This window comes from Myotis nattereri, assembly GCF_964212035.1.
Source record: "Myotis nattereri genome assembly, chromosome: 6".
Lineage (NCBI taxonomy): Eukaryota > Metazoa > Chordata > Mammalia > Chiroptera > Vespertilionidae > Myotis > Myotis nattereri.
In genome coordinates this window covers 3,131,453-3,144,302 of record NC_138081.1, presented here as the reverse complement: position 1 = coordinate 3,144,302, position 12,850 = coordinate 3,131,453, and the positions used below count along the sequence as shown (strand labels likewise).

The window sequence follows — 12,850 nt, the reverse complement described above, 5'->3', positions numbered from 1 at the left end:
AGGTTGAGAACCACTGTCCTAGAGGCTCCTTACACTATATTCATAATTTTGAATTCTTTTTTCTTTTTGCTCTTCTGATTGAGTGTTTTTTGCTTCCTCATATTCCAAATTTTTTATTTGATTCTCGGAATCCTCTACTCTACTGTTGAATCCCTGTATATTATTCTTTATTTCAGTAGTATATGCTTAATTTCTAACTGGTCCTTTTCCATTTTTTTGGCATTCTCACTAAGATCCTTGAAAGTCTCATTAAGTCCCTTGGAGTCTCAAGAAGATTACTTTTTATTTTTTAAATATATTTTATTGATTTTTTACAGAGAGGAAGGGAGAGGGATAGAGAGTCAGAAACATCGATGAGAGAGAAACATTGATCAGCTGCCTCCTGCACACCCCCCACTGGGGATGTGCCCACAACCAAGGTACATGCTCTTGACTGGAATCGAACCTGGGACCCTTCAGTCTGCAGGCCGACGCTCTATCCACTGAGCCAAACTGGTTAGGCTCAAGAAGATTCTTGAGTAACTTTAAAACTGTGGTTTTGAAGTCTATATCCAGTAGTTTACTTTCTTCCATTTCTTTCATTTGTAACATGTTTCTTTGTCTTTGCCTTTTGGCTGCTTCCCTGTGTTTGTTTCTATGTATTGGGTAGAGCTGCTATGTCTCCTGGAGTCGGTAGTGTGGCCTTGTATAGTAGGTGGCCTATAGAGCCCAGTGGCTTAGCCTCCCCAGTCACCTGAGCTGGGCACTCTAGTGCATCCCTGTGTGGGCTGTATGCACTGTCCTGTAGTTGAGACTTGATTGCTGTTGGGACCAATTGGTTGTGAGGACCATTTGTAGCTACAGGATCCCTTATTAGTTTCCTGTGGCTTATGTAACAAATACCACAAACACAGTGGCTTTAAGCAAAACAACTTATTCCCAGGGCTTTGGAGATCAGAAGTCTGAGGTGGTCTCGCTGGTCTGGAGTGAGGTGTGGCAGGCTCTGTCCTCTGGAGACTCGGGAAGAAGCTGTTTCCTGGCCTTACCAGCTTTAAGAGGCTTCCTGCACTCCTGGGCTCTTGGGCCCTTCCTCACCTTCAAAGCCAGCATCATAGCATCGTCAGATGGCCGTCTGGTTCTGACTGTTCTGCATCCCTCTTGCAAGGACCTTTGGAATTACATTTGCCCACCCAGAACCCAGATAAGCCAGGGTCATCTTTCCTCTCAAGATCCATACTGTAATCACCCCTGTGAAGCCCCTCTGCCAGGTAAAGTAGCATATTTACAGGTTCTGGGATTGGGATGCAGGCATCTTAGGGGGGCATTATTCTTCCTACTAGAGGTCCTTTATAAGAACCCCTCATGGCCTCCAGCTCCTTAAAGAGGGTGAGCTGAAGGGTCTGAGAGCAACCCAAGCAGACACCCAGCAAGAATAAGGGACCTTAATTCTACAACCATGAGGAAATGACTTCTTCCCAAACCATGCGAGCTTATACCCTCCTTTAATACTTAGCATCTGACCTGGTATTGGATTCTCTGTGCACTTTATGAACTGGGGGTGTCTGCACCCCTCACTGTAGGATTGGGCATGCTTAGGGAGCACCACACTCCTCACCAAGCGGAAGTGCTCTAAATGGACTTGGGCTCAATGAGGGCCTCAAGACACAAGTAGGAGACATGAGTAGGTAGCTCAAGCTCCATGGCATCCAGACACATTTTGACTGCTCCTCCTCACTCACAGTGACCTGGGGAGTTCCCTAGGTCCCGGAGACGAGCAAGGAAAGGCTGGTTTCCTCTGGTGTCAGAGGTTCTGTGTGATGGAACAGTGCCGCTAGAAAGTGGGCGCTGCCACAACTAGGCTCTCTATGCCTCCCCGAGCACTTTCCATGCCGCCCCAGGGGGCCGTGGAGCAGAGCCTTGAACATGCATCTGCTTGTTCACTTTGCCTGAGCAAAAGGATGGCCAGTTACTTTACCCGGATCCAGACGCAATGGCCAGCATTTGGCAGGGTAACTTGGGATATGGAAAGGCTATGGTTGGTGAATTGATGACAAGGAAGACTGTGCATGAGCCTTTAGAGAAGGACACATATGTTGAGCATATTTGTGTCCCATGTGAATTTGCTGCTTTCAAATTCAGGTGGACCAGATGGCCATTCTTTAGATGCTGGCCAACCCTTCTCTCCAGCTGCTCTAGTGCCTGCTCTGATGGCTCATGTATAAGCAGACATAATGGCAGAGACGGAGGTTCATGGGCTCAGTAGGATGCCTTCTCCTCCTCAAGGCTGGTCCAGAAAGGTAGCCCCGTTGCTGAGTGCCTAAGCTGCCAACAGCAGAGATCAATGTCGACCTCACTATGTGACATCACTGTCCAGGGAAACCAGCCTGGAGGGAGCAGTGATCTGTCTTCATTGGAATCGATATTTGCCATCCCTGCACACAATGCTTCCACCAGCATCACAGTTACTGGCCTTACCAAATGCTTCATATATATCACTAGAGGCCTGGTGCATGAAATTCATGCATGGGTGGGGGTCCCCTCAGCCCAGCCTGCACCCTCTCCAATCCAGGACATCCCTCTCACAATTCAGGACTGCTGGCTCTTAAATGCTCACTTGCCTGCCTGCCTGATCACACCTAACTGCCCCTCCTGCCAGGCTGCTCAACCCTAACCGCCTCTGCCTGCCACCCTGATCGCCCCTAACTGCCTCCCATGCCGACCTGGTCACCCCCAATTGCCCCCACCCTGCCAGCCTAGTCGCTCCACACAGCCTGCTGTTCAATCGTTTGGTCATTCCTCACTAACCCTCCTGTCAGCCTTGTTACCCCATTCAGCCTGCTGTTCAGTGGTTACTGTTACTGTGATGGTGTCCTGGACAATTTGCACATTCCTCTATTATTAGTATAGATGGTGTCCTCAACCACATTCTCTAAATCAGGAAATCATAATATTGTCAGAAAAAGACAGGCATAGAGGATTCCTTTTACTTTTTTAATTGAGGTATAACTTACATATGATAAAGTGCACAAGTCTTATGTACACATTTCAATGACATTTTAGATATGTATACACCCATGTAATCATTTAGACAAAATATGGATGTTATGATCTCCCCTCCACAAAGTTCTCTCTCTGACAGCTACAATCTTGACCTTTATCACAGTAAATTAATTTCACATGTTCTTGAACTACATAAAATAGAAGTATATAAAATGTACTCTTGTGCTTTTTGACTTATTTTTCTCAACATTATGTCTATGAGATTCATTAGTGCTATTGTGTGATTCAGTAGTTCATCTTCTTTCACTACAGGATGCATTCTATTGCACGAATATGTCACAGTTTATTACCCATCGGGTGAATGGATGTGGAGGAGTGTCCAGCTTGGCTCTATTGTAAATAAAGCTGGTGTGAGACACGTCTTTTCGTGGACGTTCCTATGTGAAAGATGCAGAGACTCACCTGAGAGACAGCCTTCATTTCCGCTGGACATATGTACTCAGGAGTGGAATTGCTGGTCATGGGATGCATGTATGTTTAATTTTAGTGTTGGCAAACATTTTCCCAAAATAATTGTTTCAGTTTACACTGTCACTAACTATGTATGAGGATTCCAGTTCTTCAATATCCTTGTCAATACTTGGTATTGGCAGTCTTTAAATTCTAGTTGTTTGGTATATAGTAGTGGTGGCTCATTGTGGTTTTAATTCCCATTCCTCTGATAAACAATGATACTCAGCACCTTTTCAAGTGCTCATGGACCATTTTCTATCCTCTTTTAACTATTTATCTAATCTTCTGCCCAGTTTAAAATTACACTGTCTTTTTCTTGTTGACGTGTAGTCCTTTCTGCATTCTGGCTGAGTCCTTCGTCAGGAATGTGCACTGCAGTAGCTGAGCCCGTCTTTGGCTCTGCTTTTCCTTCTCTTATGGGTGTATTCTGACCCTGAACTTTAATGAGGTCCAAATCATCAAACTTTTCTTTTACAGTGAGCTGGTGCTTTTTGTGTCAAGTTTAAATATCTTGGCCTACCCCAAGGTTCTCCTCACAGGATTTTTTAAAATTAAAAGATGATGTATTAAAGACACTTGGTACACAGTAAGCACCCAAAAACTCACAGAGAAAACCGAAAGAACAACTAGAAAACCAAGTAAGCATGTGGTCCTGATAATACATTTATTATATGATTTTGTGTCTTAGAGATATGGCTTAGATATGTATACACCCATGTATAGGACCCCGAGGAGACACAGAAATGAGAAACACTGATGAGGGCTGGGGGGCAAGAGATGGGAGAGATGCTGAGGGTGGTCATCGGGACGCTCTCCCGCAGAGTCTGAGACTCAGGTGGAACTCAAGCAGGCTCAGACTTGAACTCATCTCCAAGCGTAGGCCTGTGTGTCTCCTCCAAACCCAGTGTCTGCTTTTCCCAATGTCAGCCAAGGTCTCTGAGCCTCTGCTGGTTCTTCTCTTGCCTTGACCTCACTCCCTGAGAGTCTTTTTATACCCCATTTAATCATTTCATGATCATTCTTTTCTTCTCCTCCACGACCCCCTTTCACCCTACACTGTCTTTCTCCAGAGCGTGTTCCAGGACCTGGTCTAGGGCCACAGCCATCTTGTCCTGCCGTGGCTTCCGCGGTGGCCTCGTCTGGGATCCATTTCATGGCTATTGTAAGGGTCTCCCCCATGTCCATGATGCCATCCATGATTCATGTCATAAGGACCGCCATGGCTGTGGCTCAGCTCGTGGCCCACCCCGTGTCCAAAGCCATGTGCTCCTCCGTGGGCCAGCTCATCTCCCAAGCCGTGGAACATCCCAGGGCCCAGCCCTGTGTCCAGGTCCAGACCAAGGCCGATGCTGGGGCCCTGAAGGTAATATGTGCCACTATTTACCAAGGGGGAGGGAAAGTATCCCTAAAAGAGAAAAAATAATATAAAATTAAGTTCTCTCTCCCTTACTGTACATCTCCACTTCACTGTCAGATTTTCGCTCTTCTCTTTACCACCACCTTCTGTGTCCCCGAGTCTCTCTCCTCGTCATCTCACTGCTTCTCTACCTGAGGAAACACCTTCTTACTAGCATGTTCTCTGCAGCGAGGTGAGGCTCTCAAAGGCGAATCCACACTCCTATGAGAAAGGTGGACTCCCCTGAGAGACAGAACCTTTCACCGTGTCAGTCAGCAAGGAGGCTGGGGACAGGGAAAGGGGAGTGAGAGCCCCAGAAAGCCCTGAGATGACAGGCTTGAAGTCCAGAGTAAACCTCCCTGGGCTGCAGTCCAGCCCTGCCACTTACAGCATGTGCTGGGCCACGGAGCTCCAGGCCCCTCACCTAGAAGGTGGCAACCCCCCCCCCCCGCCCCTCCCCCCCCCCCCCGGGTATTATGCAGCGAATTACAGGACGTGAGGCACTGCAAACACACAGCCTGGCCTGGCGCCTAGCAACAACTCACGCCCGTTCTCACTGCCTTTTGACCTTGCACATAAAGCTGACAGGAATTTAGAAAGCGCTCCTGCCTGAGGGTCTTTATTCTGTAGCCTATCTAAGGAGGTAGGCTGAGAGCCTTGAAAAAAAGAATCCAGGCCAACCGGCTATGCTGTGCCAAGCCACTGGGACTGCAGTGCGTGCCCCATTTCTTTGCCCCGTTTTGCCAGTGGGACTCTGGTCACTGCGCAGCAGCCAGCTCGTAGACAGGGAGACCGTGGTGTGTGCTTTTGTCCATTTCAGTGGTGTAAATACCACCACCACAGCATACTTTAGCCTATGAATGCCACATCAGTAGTTCCAGAGGTGGGAAGAGATGTACAGACTTCTTGTAAGGCTGTGAGGCCAGCTCCAGACCCGACCCATTCACACTCTCCATCGTTCCTCAGTGTGAGGTGGAGACCCAGCTCCAGACCCCACCCATTCACACTCTCCATTGTTTCTTAATGTGAACTTTCTGCCAGGAACTGTCAGAAAGCGTGAAATGTAAATACATTTTAACGCCAGGATAAGGAAAACGTGTTCAGAGAAAGAGCAAGACCAGCGAGTGGAGGTGCAGTGGACGTGAGAGACGAGCCGCCCGCCGGACGGGAGGCAGAGGCCGGCGAGGGGCAGGGGCCTGGTGCAGGCGCCGGGAGCTGCCCAGCCGGCTTAGTGCTCTGTCTCTCCCCGTCGAGGTTTGGTGAAGTGTTTTGACGACTCTAGTTTGTCGGCTGAGCTGAGGAGCACCGAGGGCAGAGACTCTCATCTCGGCCTGTCAGAGCGTCAGGGAGGGGTGCCCAGTGCCCAGGGCGCCCGCACCCAGAGCAGCACCGCGGCCGGCAGGGGCGGGAGGCCCTCGCTGCGCGCAGGTTCTTGCAGGGCCCAAACATCCGAACGCCCAGATCCGGTTTTATAAAGAAACATGACTTACTTTCAACAGCTTTTTTCTTTGTTCTCCAATCACACAAGTTTCCTTCCCTTTGGCCCTAATGTCACCGCTTTGCTTTCCTTCTTCTACCTTCCGCCTCTCCCCTGTCCTAACTCAGTCAATCCCTCGGGCCTTTGGCTCATGCTAAGCAATTCGCTTCTTGGTAGCCGACCCCCGGTGCTCGGCCGGCATATCCTCAGTGCCCTGCTCATGGGAAGTCTGTTCCCGCCATCTACCTGCTGGGCGCTCCCTGTGAACTCACCGCCATACTTACCAGGCAGAAACTCATTCCCACCAGCACCCCAACGCCAAGCATGACGGCAGCCAGGGAGATGAGGACCACGGCCCAGCGCTGCAGACGCCCCCCGGGGCTCCCGGGCCCTGTGCTTGTGCGCGGCGGGACTGAACCGGTCGTCCTCGGGGCTGTCCCAGGGACAGCGCTGCCCGCAGCCGTGGTCAGGGCCTCCGTGCCCGCGGTGACAGAGATGGGGGTCGTGGGTCTGGCCCCGGCGGTCCCGGTGCCTAGGAAACAGGTGACAACTCTCTGGGTTGGCGGTGGAGACCAGGAAAGGGGGGGGCCGGGAGCGGAGTGAGCCCAGCACCCGATGGTGGCGGTGGAGACCAGGAAAGGGGGGGGCCGGGAGCGGAGTGAGCCCAGCACCCCATGGTGGCGGTGGAGACCAGGAAAGGGGGGGGCCGGGAGCGGAGTGAGCCCAGCACCCCATGGTGGCGGTGGAGACCAGGAAAGGGGGGGGCCGGGAGCGGAGTGAGCCCAGCACCCGATGGTGGCGGTGGAGACCAGGAAAGGGGGGGGCCGGGAGCGGAGTGAGCCCAGCACCCCATGGTGGCGGTGGAGACCAGGAAAGGGGGGGGCCGGGAGCGGAGTGAGCCCAGCACCCGATGGTGGCGGTGGAGACCAGGAAAGGGGGGGGCCGGGAGCGGAGTGAGCCCAGCACCCCATGGTGGCGGTGGAGACCAGGAAAGGGGGGGGCCGGGAGCGGAGTGAGCCCAGCACCCGATGGTGGCGGTGGAGACCAGGAAAGGGGGGGGCCGGGAGCGGAGTGAGCCCAGCACCCCATGGTGGCGGTGGAGACCAGGAAAGGGGGGGGCCGGGAGCGGAGTGAGCCCAGCACCCGATGGTGGCGGTGGAGACCATGAAAGGAGGGGGCCGGGAGCGGAGTGAGCCCAGCACCCCATGGTGGCGGTGGAGACCAGGAAAGGGGGGGGCCGGGGGGCGGAGTGAGCCCAGCACCCGATGGTGGCGGTGGAGTGAGCCCAGCACCCGATGGTGGCGGTGGAGACCAGGAAAGGGAGGGGGCCGGGGAGCGGAGTGAGCCCAGCACCCGATGGTGGCGGTGGAGACCAGGAAAGGGAGGGGGACCCGGGAGCGGAGTGAGCCCAGCACCCCATGGTGGCGGTGGAGACCAGGAAAGGGGGGGCCGGGAGCGGAGTGAGCCCAGCACCCGATGGGGGCCGTGGGCGCAGGAGGGCTGTGCGGGGAGATGGCAGAACGTGGCGCGCGGAGGCGGGGCCCAGAGTAGGTGAGAGGAGAGGAGAGGAGGCAGGATGTGTGCCCTGGTGGCGCTGGCGCTGGAGGCAGAGGATGGAGGAAATGCGACCCGATGGGTGCAGAAGCCGCAGCACCGGCAGAAGCGGCAGCCGGCGGACAGCGGTGACTGTGCCGGGCCCTGGGTGCACGGAGGGTGCAGGAGGGACAGACGGGGAAGGACGTCTATGCGTGGGTGAGGCGGGCCGGCTGCGGGCGAGGTGAGGGGACCTCACAGCCTGAGGCCCGCGAGGCCAGGCGCGGCCTGAGCAGGCGGAGCACGCGGTGCGGAGCGGGGAGGCGGCCTCCGCGCAGCGGCTGGGCTGGGTGGGCAGAGGCCACGGGGCGGAGAGGAGTCGCTGCCTGGCGCTGGGCGGCCCAGAGCAAAGGGGGGGGTTGGGGGGAGCCTGTCCCACAGGAGCGCTGGTGGCATGTGTCACATGGGTTTGCTCAGAGCGCGAACAAACACGAGAGTCGCTGAGGTCTAAGACCGGACGAGGGCGGCACTTTCCCTGTGAAGGGTCAGAGGGCGCATTTTAAAGGTGTTTGGGTCGCAGCGTCTGTCACAAGCAGGCCAGGAGCCTGCGAGCAGCTGCGATGGGAAGAAACAGGCGGCTGGGCCCCCGAAGCCCGCATGTGGAGGAAGGGACAGCAGGTGAGGGCCGGGCGCTGAGCCAGGGCCAGCGGATGGGAGGCGGGGTGGGGCTGTGGGTGGGGAGGAATCAGCTGGTTGTACTGGGCACAGAAGTGAGAGGAGCTGACGGGTGGGGGTGGGGGTCAGTAGAGGTGAGGTGAGGCCACTGTAGGCAGAAGAGCTGGGATGTAACCACCTGGTGGGGGACGTTCGCACAGAAGTGCTGGGTGTAACCACCTGGTGGGGGACGTTCGCACAGAAGAGCTGGGATGTAACCACCTGGTGGGGGACGTTCGCACAGAAGAGCTGGGTGTAACCACCTGGTGGGGGACGTGCGCACAGAAGAGCTGGGTGTAACCACCTGGTGGGGGACGTTCGCACAGAAGAGCTGCCGACTGGGTGGCAGGGATGGACTCTGACCACAGGAGGGGAGGCCAGAGTAGAAACAAGCAGGAGCGGAGGGGAGGGGGAGCATTGGAGCTCATGGCGGTGAGACTGGACCAGAGCCTAGACCAGAGATCACAGGGGCAGCTGAGAGGTGCTCAGAGCAGAGGAGGCGACGGCTACCTGAGACCACGGTGCTGGCCACGGGCGGAGGAGAGAAGTCCGCTGCCTTGGTGGGCACCACGGTGGTGAAGGTGCCCGTGGAAGGCCTGGCGACGCTGGTGAAGCCTCCTGTGGCCCCGGGAGCAGAGGTGGAGGCGGGCAGGTGTGAGGAGGTCCCCGTGAGCGCTGTGGAGGGCACGGGAGCAGAGGCAGGGCCTGTGGTGCTCTTAGAGGCTGAGGCGGAGACGGGCAGGGCCTGAGAAACTGTGGTGCTGTTTGCAGGGGGCACAGAGGTGGGGGGAAAATCGGTGGTGAGCACAGAGGCTGAGGAGGAGGCTGTGCTGGACCTCGTGGGATCTGAGCCCACGGCGTACACTGTGCTGCTCAGGGATGGTGGGGAGGACAATATGGTGGAGGCCATGCTACTATCAGACGCTGATGTGATCACAGGGACTGGGCTGGAGCCAGCACTAGTCTCAGGTACTACAGTGGAGGCTATAGAGAGATCAGACCCTGGAGTAGAGACTGTCATGGGCATGTACGCTGTGCTGGAAGCTGTGGTTGCAAAGTCTTTGGTAGAAGCTGTGGCGGAAGCAGGGGCTGTGGTGGAAGGTGTAGTGGTGGCAGGGGCTGTGGTGGAAGCTGTATTGGTGGCAGGGGCTGTGGTGGAAGGTGTAGTGGTGGCAGGGGCTGTGGTGGAAGCTGTAGTGGTGGCAGGGGCTGTGGTGGAAGCTGTAGTGGTGGCTGGGCCTGTGGTGGAAGGTGTAGTGGTGGCAGGGGCTGTGGTGGAAGCTGTAGTGGTTCCAGGGGCTGTGGTGGCAGGTGTAGTGGTGGCAGGGGCTGTGGTGGCAGATGTAGTGGTTTCAGGGGCTGTGGTGGAAGGTGTAGTGGTGGCAGGGGCTGTGGTGGCAGGTGTAGTGGTGGCAGGGGCTGTGGAGGAAGCTGTAGTGGTGGCAGGGGCTGTGGTGGAAGGTGTAGTGGTGGCAGGGGCTGTGGTGGAAGGTGTAGTGGTGGCAGGGGCTATGGTGGAAGGTGTAGTGGTGGCAGGGGCTGTGGTGGAAGCTGTAGTGGTGGCAGGGGCTGTGGTGGAAGCTGTAGTGGTGGCTGGGGCTGTGGTGGAAGCCGTAGTGGTGGCAGGGCCTGTGGTGGAAGCTGTAGTGGTTGCAGGGGCTGTGGTGGAAGCTGTAGTGGTGGCAGGGGCTGTAGTGGAAGCTGTAGTGGTGGCTGGGGATGTGGTGGAAGCTGTATTGGTGGCAGGGGCTGTGGTGGCAGGTGTAGTGGTGGCAGGGGCTGTGGTGGAAGCTGTAGTGGTGGCAGGGGCTGTGGTGGAAGCTGTAGTGGTGGCAGGGGCTGTGGTGGAAGCTGTAGTGGTTGCAGGGGCTGTGGTGGAAGGTGTAGTGGTGGCAGGGGCTGTGGTGGAAGGAATAGTGGTAGCAGGGGCTGTGGTGGAAGGTGTAGTGATGGCTGGGGCGGTGGTGGAAGGTGTAGTGGTGGCTGGGGCTGTGGTGGAAGGTGTAGTGGTGGCAGGGGCTGTGGTGGAAGGTGTAGTGATGGCTGGGGCGGTGGTGGAAGCTGTAGTGGTGGCAGGGGCTGTAGTGGAAGTTGTAGTGGTGGCTGGGGCTGTGTTGGCAGGTGTAGTGGTGGCTGGGGCTGTGGTGGAAGCTGTAGTGGTTGCAGGGGCTGTGGTGGAAGCTGTAGTGGTGGCAGGGGCTGTGGTGGAAAGTGTAGTGGTGGCTGGGGCTGTGGTGGAAGCTGTAGTGGTGGCAGGGGCTGTAGTGGCAGGTGTAGTGGTGGCAGGGGCTGTGGTGGAAGCTGTAGTGGGAGCAGGGGCTGTGGTGGAAGGAATAGTGGTAGCAGGGGCTGTGGTGGAAGGTGTAGTGGTGGCTGGGGCGGTGGTGGAAGGTGTAGTGGTGGCTGGGGCTGTGGTGGAAGCTGTAGTGGTGGCAGGGGCTGTGGTGGCAGGTGTAGAGGTGGCAGGGGCTGTGGTGGAAGCTGTAGTGGTGGCTGGGGCTGTGGTGGAAGCTGTAGAGGTGGCAGGGCCTGTGGTGGAAGCTGTAGTGGTTGCAGGGGCTGTGGTGGAAGCTGTAGTGGTGGCAGGGGCTGTAGTGGAAGCTGTAGTGGTGGCTGGGGCTGTGGTGGAAGCTGTAGTGGTGGCAGGGGCTGTGGTGGCAGGTGTAGAGGTGGCAGGGGCTGTGGTGGAAGCTGTAGTGGTTGCAGGGGCTGTGGTGGAAGCTGTAGTGGTGGCAGGGGCTGTGGTGGAAGCTGTAGTGGTTGCAGGGGCTGTGGTGGAAGGTGTAGTGGTGGCAGGGGCTGTGGTGGAAGGAATAGTGGTAGCAGGGGCTGTGGTGGAAGGTGTAGTGGTGGCTGGGGCGGTGGTGGAAGGTGTAGTGGTGGCTGGGGCTGTGGTGGAAGGTGTAGTGGTGGCTGGGGCTGTGGTGGAAGGTGTAGTGGTGGCAGGGGCTGTGGTGGAAGGTGTAGTGGTGGCAGGGGCTGTGGTGGAAGGTGTAGTGGTGGCAGGGTCTGTGGAGGAAGCTGTAGTGGGTGCAGGCGCTGTGGTGGAAGGTGTAGTGGTGGCAGGGGCTGTGGTGGAAGGTATAGTGGTGTCAGGGGCGGTGGTGGAAGGTGTAGTGGTGGCAGAGGCTGTGGTGGAAGCTGTATTGGTGGCTGGGGCGGTGGTGGAAGCTGTAGTGGTGGCAGGGGCTGTGGTGGAAGGTGTAGTGGTGTCAGGGGCTGTGGTGGAAGGTGTAGTGGTGGCTGGGGCGGTGGTGGAAGCTGTAGTGGTGGCAGGGGCTGTGGTGGAAGGTGTAGTGGTTTCAGGGGCTGTGGTGGAAGGTGTAGTGGTGGCTGGGCCTGTGGTGGAAGGTGTAGTGGTTGCAGGGGCTGTGGTGGAAGCTGTAGTGGTGGCAGGGGCTGTGGTGGCAGGTGTAGTGGTGGCAGGGGCTGTGGAGGAAGCTGTAGTGGTGGCAGGGGCTGTGGTGGAAGGTGTAGTGGTGGCTGGGGCTGTGGTGGAAGGTGTAGTGGTGGCTGGGGCTGTGGTGGAAGCTGTAGTGGTGGTAGGGGCTGTGGTGGAAGGTGTAGTGGTGGCAGGGGCTGTGGTGGAAGCTGTAGTGGTGGCAGGGGCTGTGGTGGAAGGTGTAGTGGTGGCAGGAGCTGTGGTGGAAGGTGTAGTGGGTGCAGGGGCTGTGGTGGAAGCTGTAGTGGTGGCAGGGGCTGTGGTGGAAGGTGTAGTGGTGGCAGGGGCTGTGGTGGAAGCTGTAGTGGTGGCAGGGGCTGTGGTGGAAGGTGTAGTGGTTCCAGGGGCTGTGGTGGAAGCTGTAGTGGTGGCAGGGGCTGTGGTGGAAGCTGTAGTGGTGGCTGGGGCTGTGGTGGCAGGTGTAGTGGTGGCTGGGGCTGTGGTGGAAGCTGTAGTGGTGGCAGGGGCTGTGGTGGAAGGTGTAGTGGTGGCAGGGGCGGTGGTGGAAGCTGTAGTGGTGGCTGGGGCTCTGGTGGAAGCTGTAGTGTTGGCTGGGGCTGTGGTGGAAGCTGTAGTGGTGGCAGGGGCGGTGGTGGAAGGTGTAGTGGTGGCTGGGGCTGTGGTGGAAGGTGTAGTGGTGGCAGGGGCTGTGGTGGAAGCTGTAGTGGTTTCAGGGGCTGTGGTGGAAGCTGTAGTGGTGGCTGGGGCTGTGGTGGAAGCTGTAGTGGTTGCAGGGGCTGTGGTGGAAGCTATAGTGGTTTCAGGGGCTGTGGAGGAAGCTGTAGTGGTGGCTTGT

General features: G+C 56.7%; 1 long non-coding RNA gene across 1 annotated transcript; it reads right to left on the bottom strand.

Moving 5' to 3' along the window:
* Nucleotides 1-4,137: 4,137 nt before the first annotated feature.
* Nucleotides 4,138-6,951, bottom strand: LOC308521114. The gene is made up of 2 exons (XR_013996138.1): nucleotides 6,650-6,951; nucleotides 4,138-4,897 (listed from the first exon to the last, which is right to left on the bottom strand). It is a non-coding gene; the product is annotated as an uncharacterized lncRNA (long non-coding RNA).
* Nucleotides 6,952-12,850: the final 5,899 nt, after the last annotated feature.